This window comes from Ranitomeya imitator, chromosome 4 (genome assembly GCF_032444005.1).
Source record: "Ranitomeya imitator isolate aRanImi1 chromosome 4, aRanImi1.pri, whole genome shotgun sequence".
In the NCBI taxonomy this organism is placed as follows: Eukaryota; Metazoa; Chordata; class Amphibia; order Anura; family Dendrobatidae; genus Ranitomeya; species Ranitomeya imitator.
The window spans coordinates 666,142,324-666,167,513 of record NC_091285.1 but is presented as its reverse complement, the minus strand read 5'-3'; the positions used below and the strand labels follow the sequence as shown (position 1 = coordinate 666,167,513).

Here is a 25,190-nt window from a genome sequence, read left to right as displayed (position 1 = left end):
AGAGGGAACCGGGGTGACACTGAGCGATGCTCTGCAGAGGGGACCGGGGGCGACACTGAGCGATGCTCTGCAGAGGGGATCGGGGCGACACTGAGCGATGCTCTGCAGAGGGGACCAGGAGGGCGACACTGAGCGATGCTCTGCAGAGGGGACCGGGGGCGACACTGAGCGATGCTCTGCAGAGGGGACCGGGGGCGACACTGAGCGATGCTCTGCAGAGGGGACCAGGGGGGCGACACTGAGCGATGCTCTGCAGAGGGAACCGGGGTGACACTGAGCGATGCTCTGCAGAGGGGACCGGGGGCGACACTGAGCGATGCTCTGCAGAGGGGACCAGGGGGGCGACACTGAGCGATGCTCTGCAGAGGGGACCGGGGGCGACACTGAGCGATGCTCTGCAGAGGGGACCAGGGGGGCGACACTGAGCGATGCTCTGCAGAGGGAACCGGGGTGACACTGAGCGATGCTCTGCAGAGGGGACCGGGGGCGACACTGAGCGATGCTCTGCAGAGGGGACCAGGGGGGCGACACTGAGCGATGCTCTGCAGAGGGGACCAGGGGGGCGACACTGAGCGATGCTCTGCAGAGGGGACCGGGGGCGACACTGAGCGATGCTCTGCAGAGGGGACCGGGGGCGACACTGAGCGATGCTCTGCAGAGGGGATCGGGGTGACACTGAGCGATGCTCTGCAGAGGGGATCGGGGGGACACTGAGCGATGCTCTGCAGAGGGGACCAGGGGGCGACACTGAGCGATGCTCTGCAGAGGAGACCGGGGGGGCGACACTGAGCGATGCTCTGCAGAGGGGATCGGGGCGACACTGAACGATGCTCTGCAGAGGGGATCGGGGCGACACTGAGCGATGCTCTGCAGAGGGGACCGGGGTGACACTAAGCGATGCTCTGCAAAGGGGACCGGGGGCCACACTGAGCGATGCTCTGCAGAGGGGACTGGGGGCCACACTGAGCGATGCTCTGCAGAGGGGACCGGGGTGACACTAAGCGATGCTCTGCAGAGGGGATCGGGGGCGACACTGAGCGATGCTCTGCAGAGGGGATCGGGGGCGACACTGAGCGATGCTCTGCAGAGGGGACCGGGGGCCACACTGAGCGATGCTCTGCAGAGGGGACCGGGGGTGACACTAAGCGATGCTCTGCAGAGGGGACCGGGGGCCACACTGAGCGATGCTCTGCAGAGGGGACCGGGGGCCACACTGAGCGATGCTCTGCAGAGGGGACCGGGGGCCACACTGAGCGATGCTCTGCAGAGGGGACCGGGGTGACACTAAGCGATGCTCTGCAGAGGGGACCGGGGGCCACACTGAGCGATGCTCTGCAGAGGGGACCGGTGTGACACTAAGCGATGCTCTGCAGAGGGGATCGGGGGCGACACTGAGCGATGCTCTGCAGGGGGGACCGGGGGCGACACTGAGCGATGCTCTGCAGAGTGGACCGGGGTGACACTGAGCGATGCTCTGCAGAGGAGACCGGTGGGCGACACTGAGCGATGCTCTGCAGAGGGGACCAGGGGCGACACTGAGCAATGCTCTGCAGAGGGGGCCAGGGGCGACACTGAGCAATGCTCTGCAGAGGGGGCCAGGGGCGACACTGAGCAATGCTCTGCAGAGGGGACCAGGGGCGACACTGAGCGATGCTCTGCAGAGGGGACAGGGGGCAACACTGAGCGATGCTCTGCAGAGGGGGCCAGGGGTGACACTGAGCAATGCTCTGCAGAGGGGACCAGGGGCGACACTGAGCAATGCTCTGCAGAGGGGACCAGGGGCGACACTGAGCGATGCTCTGCAGAGGGGACCAGGGGCGACACTGAGCGATGCTCTGCAGAGGGGCCCGGGGGCGTCACTGAGCGATGCTCTGCAGAGGGAACCGGGGGCGACACTGAGCGATGCTCTGCAGAGGGAACCGGGGGCGACACTGAGCGATGCTCTGCAGAGGGGACCGGGGGCGACACTGAGCGATGCTCTGCAGAGGGGACCGGGGGCGACACTGAGCGATGCTCTGCAGAGGGGATCGGGGCGACACTGAGCGATGCTCTGCAGAGGGAACCGTGTCTGACGCTAATGGGACGCAAGTTTTTAGTGCAATGCTCTGCATAGGACACAGGTGTGACTATATAATGAAGTGTGAGTTATTTTTTTAGTGCCATGCTCTGCAAAGGGGATCAGTGTGTGTATGTGAGATACTAAAATGGGGCGTGCAATGCTCTGCAGACACTATAAAGTGGCGTGTTTTGTTTTTTTCTTGTGCAATGCTCTGCAGAGACTTTATTGGGGTGTGCAATGCTCTGCAGAGGGGACCAGTGGCTGACACTATAATGAGTTGCAATTTTTTTTTTCCTTGGTGCAATGCTCTGCAAGAGGAACCAGTCTGAGGCATTATAATGGGGTGTGATTCTCTTAGCGTAATGCTCTGCAGAGGGGACCAGACTGTGACGCTATCATGGGATGCGCAATGCTCTGCAGATGGGACCAAGATACCACACTGTTAGGAGTTGTGATTTATTTATTTTTTATAAGTGCAATGCTCTGCAGATGGGACCAGTTTGGGACTCTCTAATGGGGTGTGATTTTCTTAGTGCAATGCTCTGCATCAGGGACTAGTGTGACACTTTGTGAAACGCTCTGCAGAGGAGATCGGTATGTAACGCTAAAAGGGTGTGATACTTTTTTTTTTTTTGCGCAGCGGGTTCTGCAATGTTCTGCAGAGGGGCGCCCAGACTTTTAGTATTAAGACGACGCTTTTTGCCCCAAATATAAGCAAAAAAAAAAAAAAAGTTTACAGAAATCTTAGCGGTTTCCAATATTAATTGTTGCGGCTCCGTTTTCCCACCGTAGCGTTATATAACGAGTGAGCCGCGGAGCTGACGATCAGTTCTTCCGCCGCCGGCACCTTCGGGGTGGGAGCAGGAATTTCTCACTTTACTCCTGGGACCAAAAAGAAACAGAATTAAAGATTATGAATTCCGGATTTTCCTGTGTTTTTACAGCGCTCGGATGTAGCAGAGCCGAGTCTGTGTTTGTAGGAGAATAATCGGTCATGTTTGTGCTTGCAGTCCCATGTAAAAGCAGCGATAAACACATGGTGATCTAATAGTCATGAGTGGTGCCAAGTGACCAACCCAGCTCTGCTACATCTGCACTTCATTATGTGGCGTGCCAGCGCGTTTCAGGCGCTGAAATAAGTGGGAGCAGCAGAGTTTTCTGGAGCGCAGAGACTTGGGTGTGTGCTCAGTGATGGAGGGCCAGAGAAAGGGGTGAGGTGAGGAGGGAAACTGTACAAAACTGCATCCGCTGTAGCAGAGCCGAGCTGGTCATTCACTTCTACACACTCGGCTCTGCTACATCCCAGAATTGATCTGGAACCGAGGGGTGAGGACATTTAAGGCTGCGGAGGTGGAACTTTCGCTCCGGATCTTTTTTCCGCCACATGAGGCAGAAAACTGGAATCTTATTACATTTTCCGCCAGTCTTGCAGAAGGCCCCGTCCTCACATTCTGACCCACTAAGGAATGTTTTTTTTCCAGTTCTAATGATCTATGGGTGCACACAAAATAGCCAAAGAACCATGGATATTTTGGGGAAAAGCCTGTAAGGTATTGTGGGGATTCGAACCCTGGATCGAAAGGAATGAAGAACCTCAATTCTCCCTACAGTGCCCCCGCAGGCAAAATGAAGCATTACACATTTTAAGCTCAATGGCGTGTCCATGTAATTTACAGACGCGCCAGGTCCTCCAGACACGCTTTCTATCAGCGCTCCACTCCACTAATATTTAAGGATCCATTCTCCCCCGCCTAGAGAGAGAGAGGTCAGACTGGCTTACACTAAGCAGGATGACCAACGATCTACTTCTTGCCAAGGGCACCACAAAAGCTATGATATGTACACGCTCTACAGGGTCTGAATAGGTCTATGGAGCAAACAATTATGACAAGGTCCCTATAATACCGCCATATAATGCACATAATCATCATACAAAAAGCAGCTAGATAATAATAATGCACTAGTGTCCCTATAATACCGCCATATAATGCACATAATCATCATACAAAAAGCAGCTAGATAATAATAATGCACTAGTGTCCCTATAATACCACCATATAATGCACATCATCATCATACAAAAAGCAGCTAGATAATAATAATGCACTAGTGTCCCTATAATACCGCCATATAATGCACATCATGATCATACGAAAAGCAGCTAGATAATAATAATGCACTAGTGTCCCTATAATACCGCCATATAATGCACATCATCATCATACGAAAAGCAGCTGGATAATAATGATGCACTAGTGTCCCTATAATACCGCCATATAATGCACATCGTCATCATACGAAAAGCAGCTGGATAATAATAATGCACTAGTGTCCCTATAATACCGCCATGTAATGCACATCATCATCATACGAAAAGCAGCTAGATAATAATGATGCACTAGTGTCCCTATAATACCACCATATAATGCGCATAATCATCATCTGAAAAGCAGCTAGATAATAATAATGCACTAGTGTCCCTATAATACCGCCATATAATGCACATCATACGAAAAGCAGCTGGATAATAATGATGCACTAGTGTCCCTATAATACCGCCATATAATGCACATCGTCATCATACGAAAAGCAGCTGGATAATAATAATGCACTAGTGTCCCTATAATACCGCCATGTAATGCACATCATCATCATACGAAAAGCAGCTAGATAATAATGATGCACTAGTGTCCCTATAATACCGACATATAATGCACATCGTCATCATACAAAAAGCAGCTGGATAATAATAATGCACTAGTGTCCCTATAATACCGCCATATAATGCACATCGTCATCATACGAAAAGCAGCTGGATAATAATGATGCACTAGTGTCCCTATAATACCGCCATATAATGCACATCGTCATCATATGAAAAGCAGCTGGATAATAATAATGCACTAGTGTCCCTATAATACCGCCATATAATGCACATCATCATCATACGAAAAGCAGCTGGATAATAATAATGCACTAGTGTCCCTATAATACCGCCATATAATGCACATCGTCATCATACGAAAAGCAGCTAGATAATAATGATGCACTAGTGTCCCTATAATAGCGCCATATAATGCACATCGTCATCATACGAAAAGTAGCTGGATAATAATAATGCACTAGTGTCCCTATAATACCGCCATATAATGCACATCGTCATCATATGAAAAGCAGCTGGATAATAATAATGCACTAGTGTCCCATTAATACCGCCATATAATGCACATCATGATCATACGAAAAGCAGCTAGATAATAATAATGCACTAGTGTCCCTATAATACCGCCATATAATGCACATCATGATCATACGAAAAGCAGCTGGATAATAATAATGCACTAGTGTCCCTATAATACCGCCATATAATGCACATCATCATCATATGAAAAGCAGCTAGATAATAATAATGCACTAGTGTCCCTATAATACCGCCATATAATGCACATCATCATCATACGAAAAGCAGCTAGATAATAATGATGCACTAGTGTCCCAATAATACCGCCATATAATGCACATCATCATCATATGAAAAGCAGCTAGATAATAATAATGCACTAGTGTCCCTATAATACCACCATATAATGCACATCATCATCATACAAAAAGCAGCTAGATAATAATAATGCACTAGTGTCCCTATAATAGCGCCATATAATGCACATCGTCATCATACGAAAAGTAGCTGGATAATAATGATGCACTAGTGTCCCTATAATACCGCCATATAATGCACATCATCATCATATGAAAAGCAGCTAGATAATAATAATGCACTAGTGTCCCTATAATACCACCATATAATGCACATCATCATCATACGAAAAGCAGCTAGATAATAATGATGCACTAGTGTCCCTATAATAGCGCCATATAATGCACATCGTCATCATACGAAAAGTAGCTGGATAATAATAATGCACTAGTGTCCCTATAATACCGCCATATAATGCACATCGTCATCATATGAAAAGCAGCTGGATAATAATAATGCACTAGTGTCCCATTAATACCGCCATATAATGCACATCATGATCATACGAAAAGCAGCTAGATAATAATAATGCACTAGTGTCCCTATAATACCGCCATATAATGCACATCGTCATCATACGAAAAGCAGCTGGATAATAATAATGCACTAGTGTCCCTATAATACCGCCATATAATGCACATCGTCATCATACGAAAAGTAGCTGGATAATAATAATGCACTAGTGTCCCTATAATACCGCCATATAATGCACATCATCATCATATGAAAAGCAGCTAGATAATAATAATGCACTAGTGTCCCTATAATACCGCCATATAATGCACATCATCATCATACGAAAAGCAGCTAGATAATAATGATGCACTAGTGTCCCTATAATACCGCCATATAATGCACATCGTCATCATATGAAAAGCAGCTGGATAATAATAATGCACTAGTGTCCCGATAATACCGCCATATAATGCACATCATGATCATACGAAAAGCAGCTAGATAATAATGATGCACTAGTGTCCCTATAATACCGCCATATAATGCACATCATCATCATACGAAAAGCAGCTAGATAATAATGATGCACTAGTGTCCCTATAATACCGCCACATATTGCACATCGTCATCATACGAAAAGCAGCTGGATAATAATAATGCACTAGTGTCCCTATAATACCGCCATGTAATGCACATCATGATCATACGAAAAGCAGCTAGATAATAATGATGCACTAGTGTCCCTATAATACCGCCATATATTGCACATCGTCATCATACGAAAAGCAGCTGGATAATAATGATGCACTAGTGTCCCTATAATACCGCCATATAATGCACATCGTCATCATACGAAAAGCAGCTGTATAATAATGATGCACTAGTGTCCCTATAATACCGCCATATAATGCACATCGTCATCATACGAAAAGCAGCTGGATAATAATAATGCACTAGTGTCCCTATAATACCGCCATATAATGCACATCGTCATCATACGAAAAGCAGCTGGATAATAATGATGCACTAGTGTCCCTATAATACCGCCATATAATGCACATCGTCATCATACGAAAAGCAGCTGGATAATAATGATGCACTAGTGTCCCTATAATACCGCCATATAATGCACATCGTCATCATACGAAAAGCAGCTGGATAATAATAATGCACTAGTGTCCCTATAATACCGCTATGTAATGCACATCATCATCATACGAAAAGCAGCTAGATAATAATGATGCACTAGTGTCCCTATAATAGTGCCATATAATGCACATCGTCATCATACGAAAAGTAGCTGGATAATAATAATGCACTAGTGTCCCTATAATACCGCCATATAATGCACATCGTCATCATATGAAAAGCAGCTGGATAATAATAAGGCACTAGTGTCCCATTAATACCGCCATATAATGCACATCATCATCATACGAAAAGCAGCTAGATAATAATGATGCACTAGTGTCCCTATAATACCGCCATATAATGCACATCATGATCATACGAAAAGCAGCTAGATAATAATAATGCACTAGTGTCCCTATAATACCGCCATATAATGCACATCGTCATCATACGAAAAGCTGCTGGATAATAATAATGCACTAGTGTCCCTATAATACCGCCATATAATGCACATCGTCATCATACAAAAGTAGCTGGATAATAATAATGCACTAGTGTCCCTATAATACCGCCATATAATGCACATCATCATTTTATGAAAAGCAGCTAGATAATAATGCACTAGTGTCCCTCTAATACCGCCATATAATGCACATCATCATCATACGAAAGCAGCTAGATAATGATGCACTAGTGTCCCTATAATACCGCCATATAATGCACATCGTCATCATATGAAAAGCAGCTGGATAATAATAATGCACTAGTGTCCCTATAATACCGCCATATAATGCACATCGTCATCATACGAAAAGCAGCTAGATAATAATGATGCACTAGTGTCCCTATAATACCGCCATATAATGCACATCATCATCATACGAAAAGCAGCTAGATAATAATGATGCACTAGTGTCCCTATAATACCGCCACATAATGCACATCGTCATCATACGAAAAGCAGCTGGATAATAATAATGCACTAGTGTCCCTATAATACCGCCATGTAATGCACATCATGATCATACGAAAAGCAGCTAGATAATAATGATGCACTAGTGTCCCTATAATACTGCCATATATTGCACATCGTCATCATACGAAAAGCAGCTGGATAATATTGCACTGATGTCCCTATAATCCGCCATATAATACACATTATCATCATACGAAAAGCAGCTGGATAATAATAATGCACTAGTGTCCCTATAATACCGCCATATAATGCACATAGTCATCATACGAAAACCAGCTGGATAATAATGATGCACTAGTGTCCCTATAATACCGCCATATATTGCACATCGTCATCATATGAAAAGCAGCTGGATAATAATGCACTACAGTGACCCAATACCGCCATATAATTTACATAATCTTCCATAAGGTGCCTAGATAATAATAATGCCATACAATCGCCTAAAAACACCGCTATACGCTACTTCTGTGACCCTTTCACCATGTTTGCCAATGACTTGACAGAGATTTATTATCGACACTGGGTGTAAGAATCTGGATATATAGAATCTGGAACATGTATAGGAGTAATGGATAAACCAGCGGGTCTGGGAATGTAGGTGGGGAGAATCTTGGCTTGTGCACAAATAATATATCTGGATTATACCTGCAAGATGGCTGAGCTTTATATAAGGAATATCTGCTAAGGAGATAAAGTCATGAAACACCGAGTGCAAGACAGAAATCTGATGGTGAATCCTGGGAATAGAAAAAGCTTAGAAAGTTACTGGGTTACTGTAATAAGAGGTTACAGGGGTAATAAGAGGATCAGGAGCCGGGTTACTGTAATAAGAGGTTACAGGGGTAATAAGAGGATCAGGAGCCGGGTTACTGTAATAAGAGGTTACAGGGTAATAAGAGGATCAGGAGCCGGGTTACTGTAATAAGAGGTTACAGGGTAATAAGAGGATCAGGAGCCGGGTTACTGTAATAAGAGGTTACAGGGTAATAAGAGGATCAGGAGTCGGGTTACTGTAATAAGAGGTTACAGGGTAATAAGAGGATCAGGAGCCGGGTTACTGTAATAAGAGGTTACAGGGGTAATAAGAGGATCAGGAGCCAGGTTACTGTAATAAGATGTTACAGGGGTAATAAGAGGATCAGGAGCCGGGTTACTGTAATAAGAAGTTACAGGGGTAATAAGAGGATCAGGAGGCGGGTTACTGTAATAAGAGGTTACAGGGTAATAAGAGGATCAGGAGCCGGGTTACTGTAATAAGAGGTTACAGGGTAATAAGAGGATCAGGAGCCGGGTTACTGTAATAAGAGGTTACAGGGGTAATAAGAGGATCAGGAGCCGGGTTACTGTAATAAGAAGTTACAGGGGTAATAAGAGGATCAGGAGCCGGGTTACTGTAATAAGAGGTTACAGGGTAATAAGAGGTTACAGGGGTAATAAGAGGATCAGGAGCCGGGTTACTGTAATAAGAGATTACAGGGTAATAAGAGGTTACAGGGGTAATAAGAGGATCAGGAGCCAGGTTACTGTAATAAGAGGTTAGAGAGTAATAAGAGGTTACAGGGTAATAAGAGGATCAGGAGCCGCGTTACTGTAATAAGAGGTTACAGGGTAATAAGAGGTTACAGGGTAATAAGAGGATCAGGAGCCGGGTTACTGTAATAAGAGGTTACAGGGTAATAAGAGGATCAGGAGCCGGGTTACTGTAATAAGAGGTTACAGGGGTAATAAGAGGATCAGGAGCCGGGTTACTGTAATAAGAGGTTACAGGGGTAATAAGAGGATCAGGAGCCGGGTTACTGTAATAAGAGGTTACAGGGTAATAAGAGGATCAGGAGCCGGGTTACTGTAATAAGAGGTTACAGGGGTAATAAGAGGATCAGGAGCCGGGTTACTGTAATAAGAGGTTACAGGGTAATAAGAGGATCAGGAGCCAGGTTACTGTGATAACAGGTTACAGGGTAATAAGAGGATCAGGAGAAGGGGTAACTGTAATAAGAGATTACAGGGGTAATAAGAGGATCAGGAGCCGGGTTACTGTAATACGAGGTTACAGGGTAATAAGAGGATCAGGAGCCGGGTTACTGTAATAAGAGGTTACAGGGTAATAAGAGGATCAGGAGCCAGGTTACTGTGATAACAGGTTACAGGGTAATAAGAGGATCAGGAGCCGGGTTACTGTAATAAGAGATTACAGGGGTAATAAGAGGATCAGGAGCCGGGTTACTGTAATAAGAGGTTACAGGGTAATAAGAGGATCAGGAGCCGGGTTACTGTAATAAGAGGTTACAGGGGTAATAAGAGGATCAGGAGCCAGGTTACTGTAATAAGAGATTACAGGGTAATAAGAGGATCAGGAGCCGGGTTACTGTAATAAGAGATTACAGGGGTAATAAGAGGATCAGGAGCCGGGTTACTGTAATAAGAGGTTACAGGGGTAATAAGAGGATCAGGAGCCGGGTTACTGTAATAAGAGGTTACAGGGGTAATAAGAGGATCAGGAGCCGGGTTACTGTAATAAGAGGTTACAGGGTAATAAGAGGATCAGGAGCCGGGTTACTGTAATAAGAGGTTACAGGGGTAATAAGAGGATCAGGAGCCGGGTTACTGTAACAAGAGGTTACAGGGGTAATAAGAGGATCAGGAGCCGGGTTACTGTAATAAGAGGTTACAGGGGTAATAAGAGGATCAGGAGCCGGGTTACTGTAATAAGAGGTTACAGGGGTAATAAGAGGATCAAGAGCCGGGTTACTGTAATAAGAGGTTACAGGGTAATAAGAGGATCAGGAGTCGGGTTACTGTAATAAGAGGTTACAGGGTAATAAGAGGATCAGGAGTCGGGTTACTGTAATAAGAGGTTACAGGGTAATAAGAGGATCAGGAGCCGGGTTACTGTAATAAGAGGTTACAGGGGTAATAAGAGGATCAGGAGCCGGGTTACTGTAATAAGAGGTTACAGGGTAATAAGAGGATCAGGAGCCGGGTTACTGTAATAAGAGGTTACAGGGTAATAAGAGGATCAGGAGCCGGGTTACTGTAATAAGAGGTTACAGGGTAATAAGAGGATCAGGAGCCGGGTTACTGTAATAAGAAGTTACAGGGGTAATAAGAGGATCAGGAGCCGGGTTACTGTAATAAGAGGTTACAGGGTAATAAGAGGATCAGGAGTCGGGTTACTGTAATAAGAGGTTACAGGGTAATAAGAGGATCAGGAGCCGGGTTACTGTAATAAGAGGTTACAGGGGTAATAAGAGGATCAGGAGCCGGGTTACTGTAATAAGATGTTACAGGGGTAATAAGAGGATCAGGAGCCGGGTTACTGTAATAAGAAGTTACAGGGGTAATAAGAGGATCAGGAGCCGGGTTACTGTAATAAGAGGTTACAGGGTAATAAGAGGTTACAGGGGTAATAAGAGGATCAGGAGCCGGGTTACTGTAATAAGAGGTTACAGGGTAATAAGAGGTTACAGGGGTAATAAGAGGATCAGGAGCCAGGTTACTGTAATAAGAGGTTAGAGGGTAATAAGAGGTTACAGGGTAATAAGAGGATCAGGAGCCGCGTTACTGTAATAAGAGGTTACAGGGTAATAAGAGGTTACAGGGTAATAAGAGGATCAGGAGCCGGGTTACTGTAATAAGAAGTTACAGGGGTAATAAGAGGATCAGGAGCCGGGTTACTGTAATAAGAGGTTACAGGGTAATAAGAGGTTACAGGGGTAATAAGAGGATCAGGAGCCGGGTTACTGTAATAAGAGGTTACAGGGTAATAAGAGGTTACAGGGGTAATAAGAGGATCAGGAGCCAGGTTACTGTAATAAGAGGTTAGAGGGTAATAAGAGGTTACAGGGTAATAAGAGGATCAGGAGCCGCGTTACTGTAATAAGAGGTTACAGGGTAATAAGAGGTTACAGGGTAATAAGAGGATCAGGAGCCGGGTTACTGTAATAAGAGGTTACAGGGTAATAAGAGGATCAGGAGCCGGGTTACTGTAATAAGAGGTTACAGGGGTAATAAGAGGATCAGGAGCCGGGTTGCTGTATTAAGGATCTTTATACAGTTGTGCTCAAAAATTTACATACTCCGGCAGAATTTTTGCTTTCTTGGCCTTTTTTCAGAGAATATGAATGATGACACCAAAACTTTTTCTCCACTCATGGTTAGTGGTTGGGTAAAGCCATTTATTGTCAAACTACTGTGTTTTCTCTTTTTAAATCATAATGACAACCCAAAACATCCAAATGACCCTGATCAAAAGTTCACATACCCCATTTCTTAATATCGTGTATTGCCCCCTCTAACATCTATGACAGCTTAAAGTCTTTTGTGGTAGTTGTGGATGAGGTTCTTTATTTTCTCAGATGGTAAAGCTGCCCACTCTTCTTGGCAAAAAGCCTCCAGTTCCTGTAAATTCCTGGGCTGTCTAGTATGAACTGCGCACTTGAGATCTCCCCAGAGTGGCTCAATGATATTGAGGTCAGGAGACTGAGATGGCCACTCCAGAACCTTCACTTTGTTCTGCTGTAGCCAATGACAGGTTGACTTGGTCTTGTGTTTTGGATCATTGTCTTGTTGGAACGTCCAAGTACGTCCCATGCGCAGCTTCCAGGCTGATGAGTGAAAATTTGCCTCCAGTATTTGCTGATAACGTGCTGCATTCATCTTTCCTTCAACTTTGACCAAGTTTCCTGTGCCTTTGTAGCTCACACATCCCCAAAACATCAGTGATCCACTTCCATGCTTTACAGTAGGAATGGTGTTCCTTTCAACATAGGTCTTGTTGACCTGTCTCCAAATGTAACGTTTATAGTTGTGGCCAAAAAGTTTAATTTTGGTCTCCTCACTCCAAATTACCTTGTTCCAGAAGTTTTGAGGCTTGTCTCTGTGCTGTTTTGCATAATGTAGGTGAGATACTTTGTGGCATTTGCGCAGTAATGGCTTTCTTCTGGCGACCCAACCATGCAGCCCATTTTTCTTCAAGTTCCTCCTTAGTGTACATCTTGAAACAGCCACACTGCAAGTTTTCAGAGAGTCCAGTATTTCAGCTGATGTTATTTGTGGCTTTTTCTTTGCATCCAGAACTTTCCAGAATTTTCCTGGCAGTTGTGGACGTCATTTTTGTTGGTCTACCTGACCGTGGTTTTGTTTTTACAGAGCCCCTAATTTTCTATTAATCACAGTGTGAACGCTGCTGACTGGCATTATCAATTCCTTGGATATCTTTTTGTATCCCTTTCCTGTTTTATACAGTTCAACTACCTTTTCCCGTAGATCCGTTGACAATTCTTTTGCTTTCTTCATGACTCACAATCCAGAAACGTCAGTGGCTGGATGAAAGATGCGAGAGTCTGTCTGGACCCAGAAACTCACTCAGCTTTTATGCACACACACTGATTACAAGCAAACAGGTCACAGATGAGGATGTTACCTTTAGTAGCCATTCACAGTCAACTTCTGTGCATGTTATCAGGCCAAAATCACCAGGGTATGTGAACTTTTGATCAGGGTCATTTGGATGTTTTGGGTTGTCATTATGATTTAAACTTTTGAGCACAACTGTATATCAGGAGAATAAGATGATGGGGTGTAGTGAGCAGAGCTCCCTCCAGGATTCAGGTAGGAGGGCACATTTTGGGTGTGAGTACATCTGGAAAGCAGATGTTGAGCTCACTTGTGTAGTCTGCGCCTCCGCCCTGTCCTGGGTGAAATGTGAAGCTGAGCAGAGAGGGGGATTTGGGATCAGTGCAGGGAAAGCGGAGAATCTGGTTGGAATCAGTAAAGAAAACAGAATAAGGAAGAGGAAACAAAATAGGAAAAGCAAGAGGCGATTTCAATAGGAAAGTGAAAAAAATTAAGGCGAAAGAAACATGGATTTAAAAACAAGATGTAAATAGGAACTGAAGGGGCTTTCCAGAATTAGAAAAATATGGCTACTTTCTGTCTGAAACAGCGCCAAACGTGTCTGTGGGTTATGTGCAGTATTGCAGTTTGGCTTCATTGAAGTGTATGGAGCCCAGCTGCAGTACCAGACACGACCTCTATACAACTGTGGCGCTATTTCTGAAAAAAACAGCAGCCGTGTTTTTCCTATTGGAAGTGGATATAACACGCGGAACTGGAGACAAACTGTCATAAATGCTCAGGTCTTTATCGTTTTGGTGGTGGTCATGAACGTAGTGGTTTGATGGATTCTTGCTGTAGATGTCTGGGGCTGGATAATAAAAGGATAAAAGTGGCGACTGTCCTGTGTCTCGGCACCACCCGACTCAGGAGGAGTCTCTGCTTGGAAATTTGGCACATGAGCACGGTCTTCCCTCTGGAAATGAAGCAGTATGTGGCTCTATTCTTGGACTTTGTGCACTGTATGGCGGTATTATTTGTACACTGTGGAGAACTGTGCAATCATTCAAACCAAAAGGAACAACTCTTGACAAGTTCATCATTTTTGCTATTAGGTGAGAAGAATGTATGCGGCAATCCTTTCTCCAGGGGGACCGCTCCGGTCTCCTCAGCATCTTCTGCCTCTCTGTGACGTCTCAGGGCATGATGGCGTCCCTACAACACGCCTTCTGTGCTGAGCGGTGCAGAGAATCAGAAGATGCAGATGAGACCAGAACAGCGGGCAACTGGGAGAGCGGAAGATTTGAATATATGGAATATATGGAGCCATTATACTGTATGGAGCAATATATGGTGCCCATTATACTGTATGGAGCAATATATGGTGCCCATTATACTGTATGGAGCAATATATGGGGCTCAAAATACTTTATGGAGCAATATATGAGGCTGATAAGTGTATGGAGCAATATATGGGGCCCATTATACTGTATGAAGCAATATATGTGGCCCATTATACTGTAAGGAGCAATATATGGAGCCCATAAAACTTTATGGAGCAATATATAGGGACCATAATATTTTATGGAGCAATATATGGGGCCCATAATGGCGTATGGAGCAATATATGTGGCCCATAATACTGTATGGAGTGATATATAGGGACCATAATATTTTATGGAGCAATATATGGGGCCCATAATGGCATATGGAGCAATATATGGGGCCCATAATACTTTATGGAGCAATATATGAGGCTCATAATACTTTATGTGGCTATATATGAGGCCGATAAGTGTATGTAGCATTATATGGGGCCCATTATACTGTATGAGCACTATGTGGTGCCCATTATACTGTATGGAGCAATACATGTGGTGCATTATACTGTATGGAGCATTATATAGTACCCATAATACTGTATGGAGCAATATATGGGGCCCATACTTTATTGAGCAATATATGGGGTCCATAATAATGTATCGAGCATTATATGGGGCTCATTAAACTGTAAGGAGCAACATATGGGCCCATTATACTGTATGGAGCAATATATGAGGCCGATAATAGTGTATTGAGCATTATATGGGCCCATTATACTGTATGGAGCAATATATGTGGCTATAATACTTTATGGAGCAATATATGAGGCCGATAATAGTGTATTGAGCATTATATGGGCCCATTATACTGTATGGAGCAATATATGGGGCCCATAATACTGTCTGGAGGACTATGTGAAACTCGCAGACTTTTGATCCCCCCAGGGCCTGCACTGTGAGCGGCGAGCATTCACCAGTTTCTGAGCTATTGTAGAGTTTACAATAGATATCACTCATAATGTAAGAAGTAAGTGAGATCTTTGGCCTCGTACTATACCTATGTTTATTATCTGTCCATCAGAAATCGTGTTATGTGTTAAATGGGTCCGGTGAGACCCTTTCACCCGGGGCCCACGAAAACCTGGATATCAAAAATACACGGCACTTTGCGAAAGATGGAAGTAGGTGCTCAAGTAGAGTCTCCAACCCGCGTCAACAAATATGTAGAAAAACTCGGCACTCTATAGATTCTGATGAAGGATAAGTCTGTTTATTTCACATCCTGACAAACAAATCAATTGCTGAACGTTTTTGGTCCTATATGGACCTTCCTCAGAGCAATTTAGTTTATCTAGCACAAAGACATAACGTTTTGAGAAAAAGAAAAATATATAAAACAAAAGTCAGAAATCTTGTCTAATGATAATATCAACACTAATGCGATATCTTATATAGTTCATACATGTCAAAAAAAGAGGGACATATATCGGTGGCCAACGCAGCGTAAAACCTGTCCGAGGTAACAGTTACAGTATGACGTTTACCCTGCTGTTGTCTTCGGTCAAAAACGACCGACCTTGAACTTTAATATTCTTTAAAATATTCAAGATGCGGCTCTGAAACCCGTGGCCGACCGACCCATCCTCATGAAGTCAATCAACCACAAGTTTCAGAACCGCATCTTGAACACCAAGTTCAAAATCGGTCTCCCCAGACCGAAGACAACAGCAGGGTTAAGCAATATTTCAAATACTACAAGACTTATGGTGAAAAAAATCCTTGTGGACCTAATTCGGTGATGTCGGATGGTTTTTCCTTGATAAAATAGTATCGCTGGATATAGTATAACGTGCCTAAGTTCAGACGTGCCGTGCCAGTACCCTAAGACAAGGAGAAAAGGGGATAAGGTGTCAAGATAACGGTTCAAGAGACTAATGTTTCTATTAGGGAAGAAAGGCGGTATGCTCAGACAATCAGTGCATAATCATCAAATAGTATGTAAGAGTATTCACCTGGAGTAATGAAACAATATGTATGGTCCGACTGAATATCCTCCTAATAAATTATGCAGTCGCCAATAATATGCTGAAACAATCGAAAATCAATCTATCAGTGAAAAATACTGTGGGTGCAAGAAGACGGCACTATAGTAACATGGGTAAAGCGCCATGGAATAAATGGTGCTATAATAATCTACTATATAATTGTCTAAGGGTCACTTCCGTCTTTCTGTCTGTCTTTCTGTCTGTCACGGATATTCATTGGTCGCGGCCTCTGTCTGTCATGGAATCTAAGTCGCTGATTGGTCGCGGCAAAACAGCCACGACCAATCAGCGACGGGCACAGTCCGGAAGAAAATGGCCGCTCCTTACTCCCCGCAGTCAGTGCCCGGCGCCCGCATACTCCCCTCCAGTCACCGCTCACATAGGGTTACTGCCGGCGGTAATGGACCGCGTTATGCCGCGGGTAATACACTCCGTTACCGCCGCTATTAACCCTGTGTGTTCCCAACTTTTTACTATTGATGTTGCCTATGCGGCATCAATAGTAAAAAAATGTAATGTTAAAAATAATAAAAAAACAAAAAACCTGCTATACTCACCCTCCGTAGTCCGCCGAGCCGCTCGCGCCTGCCGCCATCTTCCGTTCCCAGCGATGCATTGCGAAATTACCCAGAAGACTTTGCGGTCTCGCGAGACCGCTAAGTCTTCTGGGTAATTTCGCAATGCATCCTGGGAACGGAAGATGGCGGCAGCCGCGCGCCCATCGCCAAAGCGCCGTTGGATCCCAGGGGGTGAGTATGTAACTATTTTTTATTTTAATCCTTTTTTTTTCAACAGGGATATGTGCCCACACTGCTAAATACTGCGTGGGCTACATGGCTGCTATATAATACGTGGGCAGTACTATATACTACATGGCTGCTATATACTACGTGGGTAGTACTATATACGACATGGCTGCTATATACTACGTGGGCAGTACTATATACTACATGGCTGCTATATACTACGTGGACAGTACTATATACTACATGGCTGCTATATACTAGGCCTTATCACACCCATCCACAAGAGTGGGGACAGGTATGACCCAGCCAACTACAGAGGCATATGTGTCAGCAGCAACCTGGGAAAACTGTTCAACAGTATCCTGAACAAGAGGTTCCTCACCGAGCACAACGTCCTCAGCAAGAGCCAAGCAGGGTTCATGCTGAACCACCGCACCACTGACCACATCTATACTCTGCACAGCCTCATTCAGAGACACGTCTACAATACAAAGAATGGGAAGATATACGCCTGCTTTGTGGACTTTAAAAAGGCCTTTGATTCAGTGTGGCACCCGGGCTTATTCCTGAAACTGCTGGAGAGTGGAATAGGAGGAAAGACCTACGATGTCATCAAAAGCTCCTACACCGAGAACCAATGCAGCGTGCGTGTGAACGGCAAAAGAACGGCTTATTTCCAGCAGAGCCGCGGAGTCAGACAAGGCTGCAGCCTAAGTCCAACGGTCTTTAACCTCTACATCAACGAGCTGGCTACCGCCCTGGAATCCTCCTCAGCACCAGGACTCACCCTCCACGACGCTCAGGTGAAATTCCTGCTGTATGCAGATGACCTGCTGCTGCTGTCACCAACCGAGAAAGGCCTCCAGGACAACCTGAAAATCCTAGAGAAATTCAGCTCCACCTGGGCTCTACCAGTCAACCTAAAGAAAACCAACACGATGGTGTTCCAGAGGAGAAAGAGAAGATCAGACCAACACCCATCATTCGTCCTCAACAACTGCGACCTCACAGGAACAGACAAATATACCTACCTGGGCCTAGAGATTCACCGGTCAGGGAGCTTCAAACAAGCCATAGAGACCCTGAAAGACAAGGCCTGCAAAACCTTCTATGCCATCCGAAGGAAACTCTACCATCTGAAGACACCAGTGAGGGTCTGGCTAAAAATCTTCTACTCCATCATCGCCCCAATCCTCCTGTATGGCAGCGAAGTCTGGGGTCCTCACACCTACCCAGACTGGTCAAAGTGGGATTCCAGTCCAACAGAAATATTCCACCTGGAATTCTGCAAGCACCTTCACCAGGTCCATCGGAGCACCTCCAACAGTGCTTGTCAGGCCGAGCTGGGCAGATTCCCTCTACACCTAACAGTTCTAAAGAGGGCGCTGTCATTCCGGGCTCACCTGCATAGGAGCAATCCAAGCTCCCATCGCCATAAAGCCCCGATACATGTAGGTGAAACAGAAAAACCAGACCCCTCGGAACAGCCCAGCCAAACCCAACTGGAGCAGAACACCAATCACAACAACCTGACAAAAGCCGGAATCAGGAAGATGGTAGCCGAAGGCCAGGAGAGGTATGTCAGTGACTGGAAGAATGATATCAACACGTCACAGAAACTGACCATGTACCGGAGCCTACAGAGAGACTACAGCCTGGCGCCATATCTGGAGAAACTCCTGGACCCCAGAGACCGCCAGATCCTGAGCCGATATAGACTCAGTGCCCACAGTCTGGCCATCGAATGTGGCCGACACAGGCAGAACTACAAGCCCAGGGAGGAAAGACTGTGCCAACACTGTGACCAGGAGGCCATAGAGGACGAAACCCACTTCCTGCTACACTGCTCCAAATACTCAGCAGTGAGGGACACTCACTTCAGGAGACTCTCACATCTCTTCCCGGACTTCGTCACCATGAAGGAGGAAGAGAAAACATATATCCTGCTGGGAGAAGAAGAGAGAGCAGTGGAGATAGCAGCGCGGTATGTGAGCGAATGCCATAGACTGCGAGAAAGAGAACTATGATGCCATGGACTATAGCCCCCAACCTGGACCTGCCCCATCCACCTCCCATATGCCATGGACTATAGCCCCCACCCTGGATCTGCCCCCATCCACCTCCCCTATGCCATGGACTATAGCCCCCACAATGGATCTGCCCCCATCCACCTTCCCTATGCCATGGACTATAGCCCCCACAATGGATCTGCCCCCATCCACCTCCCCTATGCCATGGACTATAGCCCCCACCCTGGATCTGCCCCATCCACCTCCCATATGCCATGGACTATAGCCCCCACAATGGATCTGCCCCATCCACCTCCCCTATGCCATGGACTATAGCCCCCACCCTGGATCTGCCCCATCCACCTCCCCTATGCCATGGACTATAGCCCCCACCCTGGATCTGCCCCATCCACCTCCCCTACAGCTCCTACCCAACACCCCCACAGTCCCTATCCCTATTGCCTTTATACACTTGCTTTGGCAAAACTGATGCGTATATGGTCCTGCCAATAAAGCTTCTTTGAATCTTGAATCTTGACAGTACTGTATACTACATGGCTGCTATATACTACGTGGACAGTACTATATACTACATGGCTGCTATATACTACGTGGACAGTACTGTATACTACATGGCTGCTATATACTACGTGGGCAGTACTGTATACTACATGGCTGCTATATACTACGTGGGCAGTACTATATACTACATGGCTGCTATATACTACGTGGGCAGTGTTATATACTACATGGCTGCTGTATACTACATGGCTGCTTCTGTTAGATACTGCGTATGCTGCGTTATATACAACGCATCAGGTATTCTACAATATGTATGTATGTATATAACAGCCACATAGTATATAGCACAGGCCACATACTATTTGTATGCTATATACTACATGGCTCCTATATACTACGTGGCCTGTGCTATATAGTACGTGGCTGCTATATACATACATATTCTAGAATACCCGATGCGTTAGAATCGGGCCACCATCTAGTAAATAATAATAATGATAATAATAGGTCTGAGAATACTGGCTATGGGGGTGTTGGTGCCGCTTTGAGATGCGGTCTGCCCTCACTGTGCACTGTAACAAGAGGGGATGGTGCATCAGCGAGGACTGTCCTGGCCAAAGAAAACCTGGAGCCAGCCCTGATCCTCACCATAACAATCAGCGTCAGGAGTATGCAAAAGAACATCTAAACAAGCCTGATGCATTTTGGAAACAAGTCCTGTGGACGGATAAGGTTAAACTAGTATTCTTTGGCCACAATGATCAAAGGGCACAGAATTTCAGGAAAAAAAACATGTAAAAAATGAAAGTTTTTTTTGGCTAAAATACAAAGGAAATGTGTCATCTCTACTTTAGGCCTTTTAGAGATCATTTCATCTTCAACGTGCTTAGGAGCAGTAACAGTCATTTTGACCAGGGGTGCACAAACTTTTACATGCCACTGTGTGGGCCCGTGCCTGGTCCTGCAGGTCAGTGTATGGGAAGCTTCGGAGTGCTGGAAGGTCATTTACAGCTGTAGGTGACAGTATATAGTAGGGATGATAAGATATTGCCAATGGCATACAACTGGCAGAGACAGGGGGTGGTGACAGGTGTTACTTTTATCACACTCCGAAACTCAATTAGTAGGAAGAAGACATTGTCACTTCTTGTTAACATCCTGATGTGTGGAAATGATTCCTGTCAGATGTTTCCTCATTCGAGTATAGGTTGAAGTGTAAGATGAACTATAAGTCCCAGCACAGTCTTCACTAGTAGCATCTATTACATACTACATGAGGAGAAGGACAAGCGACCATTTTCTCTGAACATTCTTGAGGAACATCTTAAACCATGGGTGGCTATAAAGGTCTCCACTCCTTTTTTTTTTCACAACTATGATACTTCTCCCTAGTAATATTGGATTTTTTTTCTTCCGTTTACAAGATTAGTAGATTTTTCTTTTATCGTTTCTATTATGGAAAGGGGTTACTAAGACAAGATCACGTGTTCCAGGAGAGAAGCGAAGCCTCTACAGATAAGTTGTCATGAGGCTGAGTGTTTTATCTGGATTTCTCATGAGAGGGATTGTTATGGGGGGAAAATATGAGTCATACGAGAAACGAGAATCGTCGGTGGGAGAAAGTGTCTGAGACGAACGAAACAAGCCTAAGAAGGAGGGAATGGATGAGGGGAATGGAAAAGCTAAAGATGGGAGTGATGGAGTCATGTCAAAGGCACGATGAGGAGGAAATGGTGGAGTCATGAAACGATTGTAAACAAAGCTGGAGATGTGTGGGAATGGGAGGGAAGTGATGGCACGGTATACAGAGTAGTATACATCTGACAATGAAGTGATGGCACGGTATACAGAGAGGTATACATCTGACAATGAAGTGATGGAGTGGGAAAGAGAGGTATACATCTGACAATGAAGTGATGGAGTTGGGGTAGAGAGGTATACATCTGACAATGAAGTGATGGAGTTGGGGTAGAGAGGTATACATCTGACAATGAAGTGATGGAGTTGGGGTAGAGAGGTATACAGTTAGGTCCATATATATTTGGACAGAGACAACATTTTCTAATTTTGGTTATAGACATTACCACAATGAATTTTAAACAAAACAATTCAGATGCAGTTGAAGATCAGACTTTCAGCTTTCATTTAAGGGTATCCACATTAAAATTGGATGAAGGGTTTAGGAGTTTCAGCTCCTTAACATGTGCCACCCTGTTTTTAAAGGGACCAAAAGTAATTGGACAATTGACTCCAAGGCTATTTCATGGACAGGTGTGGGCAATCCCTTCATTATGTCATTCTCAATTAAGCAGATAAAAGGCCTGGAGTTGATTTGAGGTGTGGTGCTTGCATTTGGAAGGTTTTGCTGTGAAGTAAACATGCTGTCAAAGGAGCTCTCCATGCAGGTGAAACAAGCCATCCTTACGCTGCGAAAACATAAAAAACCCTTCCGAGAAATTGCTACAATATTAGGAGTGGCAAAATCTACAGTTTGGTTCATCCTGAGAAAGAAAGAAAGCACTGGTGAACTCATCAATGCAAAAAGACCTGGGCGCCCACGGAAGACAACAGTGGTGGATGAACGCAGAATAATCTCCATGGTGAAGAGAAACCCCTTCACAACAGCCGACCAAGTGACCAACACTCTCCAGGAGGTCGGCGTATCAATATCCAAATCTACCATAGAGAGAAGACTGCATGAAAGTAAATACAGAGGGTTCACTGCACGGTGCAAGCCACTCATAAGCATCAAGAATAAAAAGGCTAGACTGGACTTTACAAAAAAACATCTAAAAAAGCCAGCACAGTTCTGGAAGAACATTCTTTGGACAGATGAAGCCAAGATCAACCTCTACCAGAATGATAGAAAGAGAAAAGTATGATGAAGGCGTGGTACAGCTCATGATCCAAAGCATACCACATCATCTGTAAAACACGGCGGAGGCAGTGTGATGGCTTGGGCATGCATGGCTGCCAGTGGCACTGGGTCACTAGTGTTTATTGATGATGTGACACAAGACAGAAGCAGCCCAATTAATTCTGAGGTATTCAGAGCCGCCATACTGTGTGCTCAAATCCAGCCAAATGCAGCCAAACTGATTGGTCGCCGTTTCATACTACAGATGGACATTGACCCAAAACATAAAGCCAAAGCAACCCAGGAGTTTATTAAAGCAAAGAAGTGGAATATTTTTGAATGGCCAAGTCAGTCACCTGATCTCAACCCAATTGAGCAGCATTTCACTTGTTAAAGACTAAACTTCAGACAGAAAGGCCACAAACAAACAGCAACTGAAAACCACCGTAGTGAAGGCCTGGCGGAGCATCAAAAAGGAGGAAACACAGCGTCTGGTGATGTCCATAAGTTCAAGACTTCAGGCAGTCATTGCCAACAAAGGGTATTCAACCAAGTACTAAAAATGAATATTTTATTTAAAATTATTGAATCTGTCCAATTACTTTTGGTCCCTTTTAAAACAGGGTGGCACATGCTAAGGAGCTGAAATTCCTAAACCCTTCATCCAATTTTAATGTGGATACCCTCAAATGAAATCTGAAAGTCTGAACTTCAACTGCACCAGAATTGTTTTGTTTAAAATTCATTGTGGTAATGTCTATAGCCAAAATTAGAAAAATGTTGTCTCTGTCCAAATATATATGGACCTAACTGTACATCTGACAATGAAGTGATGGAGTGGGAAAGAGAGGTATACATCTGACAATGAAGTGATGGAGTTGGGGTAGAGAGGTATACATCTGACAATGAAGTGATGGAGTTGGGGTAGAGAGGTATGCATCTGACAATGAAGTGATGGAGTTGGGGTAGAGAGGTATACATCTGACAATGAAGTGATGGCACGGTATACAGAGCGGTATACATCTGACAATGAAGTGATGGAGTTGGGGTAGAGAGGTATACATCTGACAATGAAGTGATGGCACGGTATACAGAGCGGTATACATCTGACAATGAAGTGATGGAGTTGGGGTAGAGAGGTATACATCTGACAATGAAGTGATGGCACGGTATACAGAGCGGTATACATCTGACAATGAAGTGATGGAGTTGGGGTAGAGAGGTATGCATCTGACAATGAAGTGATGGAGTTGGGGTAGAGAGGTATGCATCTGACAATGAAGTGATGGAGTTGGGGTAGAGAGGTATACATCTGACAATGAAGTGATGGCACGGTATACAGAGCGGTATACATCTGACAATGAAGTGATGGAGTTGGGGTAGAGAGGTATACATCTGACAATGAAGTGATGGAGTTGGGGTAGAGAGGTATGCATCTGACAATGAAGTGATGGAGTTGGGGTAGAGAGGTATACATCTGACAATGAAGTGATGGAGTGGGGTAGAGAGGTATACATCTGACAATGAAGTGATGGCACGGTATACAGAGCGGTATACATCTGACAATGAAGTGATGGAGTTGGGGTAGAGAGGTATACATCTGACAATGAAGTGATGGAGTTGGGGTAGAGAGGTATACATCTGACAATGAAGTGATGGAGTGGGGTAGAGAGGTATACATCTGACAATGAAGTGATGGAGTGGGGTAGAGAGGTATACATCTAACAATGAAGTGATGGCACGGTATACAGAGCGGTATACATCTGACAATGAAGTGATGGAGTGGGGTAGAGAGGTATACATCTGACAATGAAGTGATGGCACGGTATACAGAGCGGTATACATCTGACAATGAAGTGATGGCACGGTATACAGAGAGGTATACATCTGACAATGAAGTGATGGAGTTGGGGTAGAGAGGTATGCATCTGACAATGAAGTGATGGAGTTGGGGTAGAGAGGTATACATCTGACAATGAAGTGATGGAGTGGGGTAGAGAGGTATACATCTGACAATGAAGTGATGGAGTGGGGTAGAGAGGTATACATCTAACAATGAAGTGATGGCACGGTATACAGAGCGGTATACATCTGACAATGAAGTGATGGAGTGGGGTAGAGAGGTATACATCTGACAATGAAGTGATGGCACGGTATACAGAGCGGTATACATCTGACAATGAAGTGATGGC

The 25,190-nt window shown here is 44.9% G+C and overlaps 1 protein-coding gene across 1 annotated transcript in view; it reads left to right on the top strand.

Annotated features, from left to right (window-relative positions):
- The window catches only part of KANK2 (KN motif and ankyrin repeat domains 2), a 94,971-nt gene that overhangs the window by 447 nt on the left and 69,334 nt on the right, over positions 1-25,190 (top strand). The gene's annotated exons all lie outside the window — the stretch shown is intronic.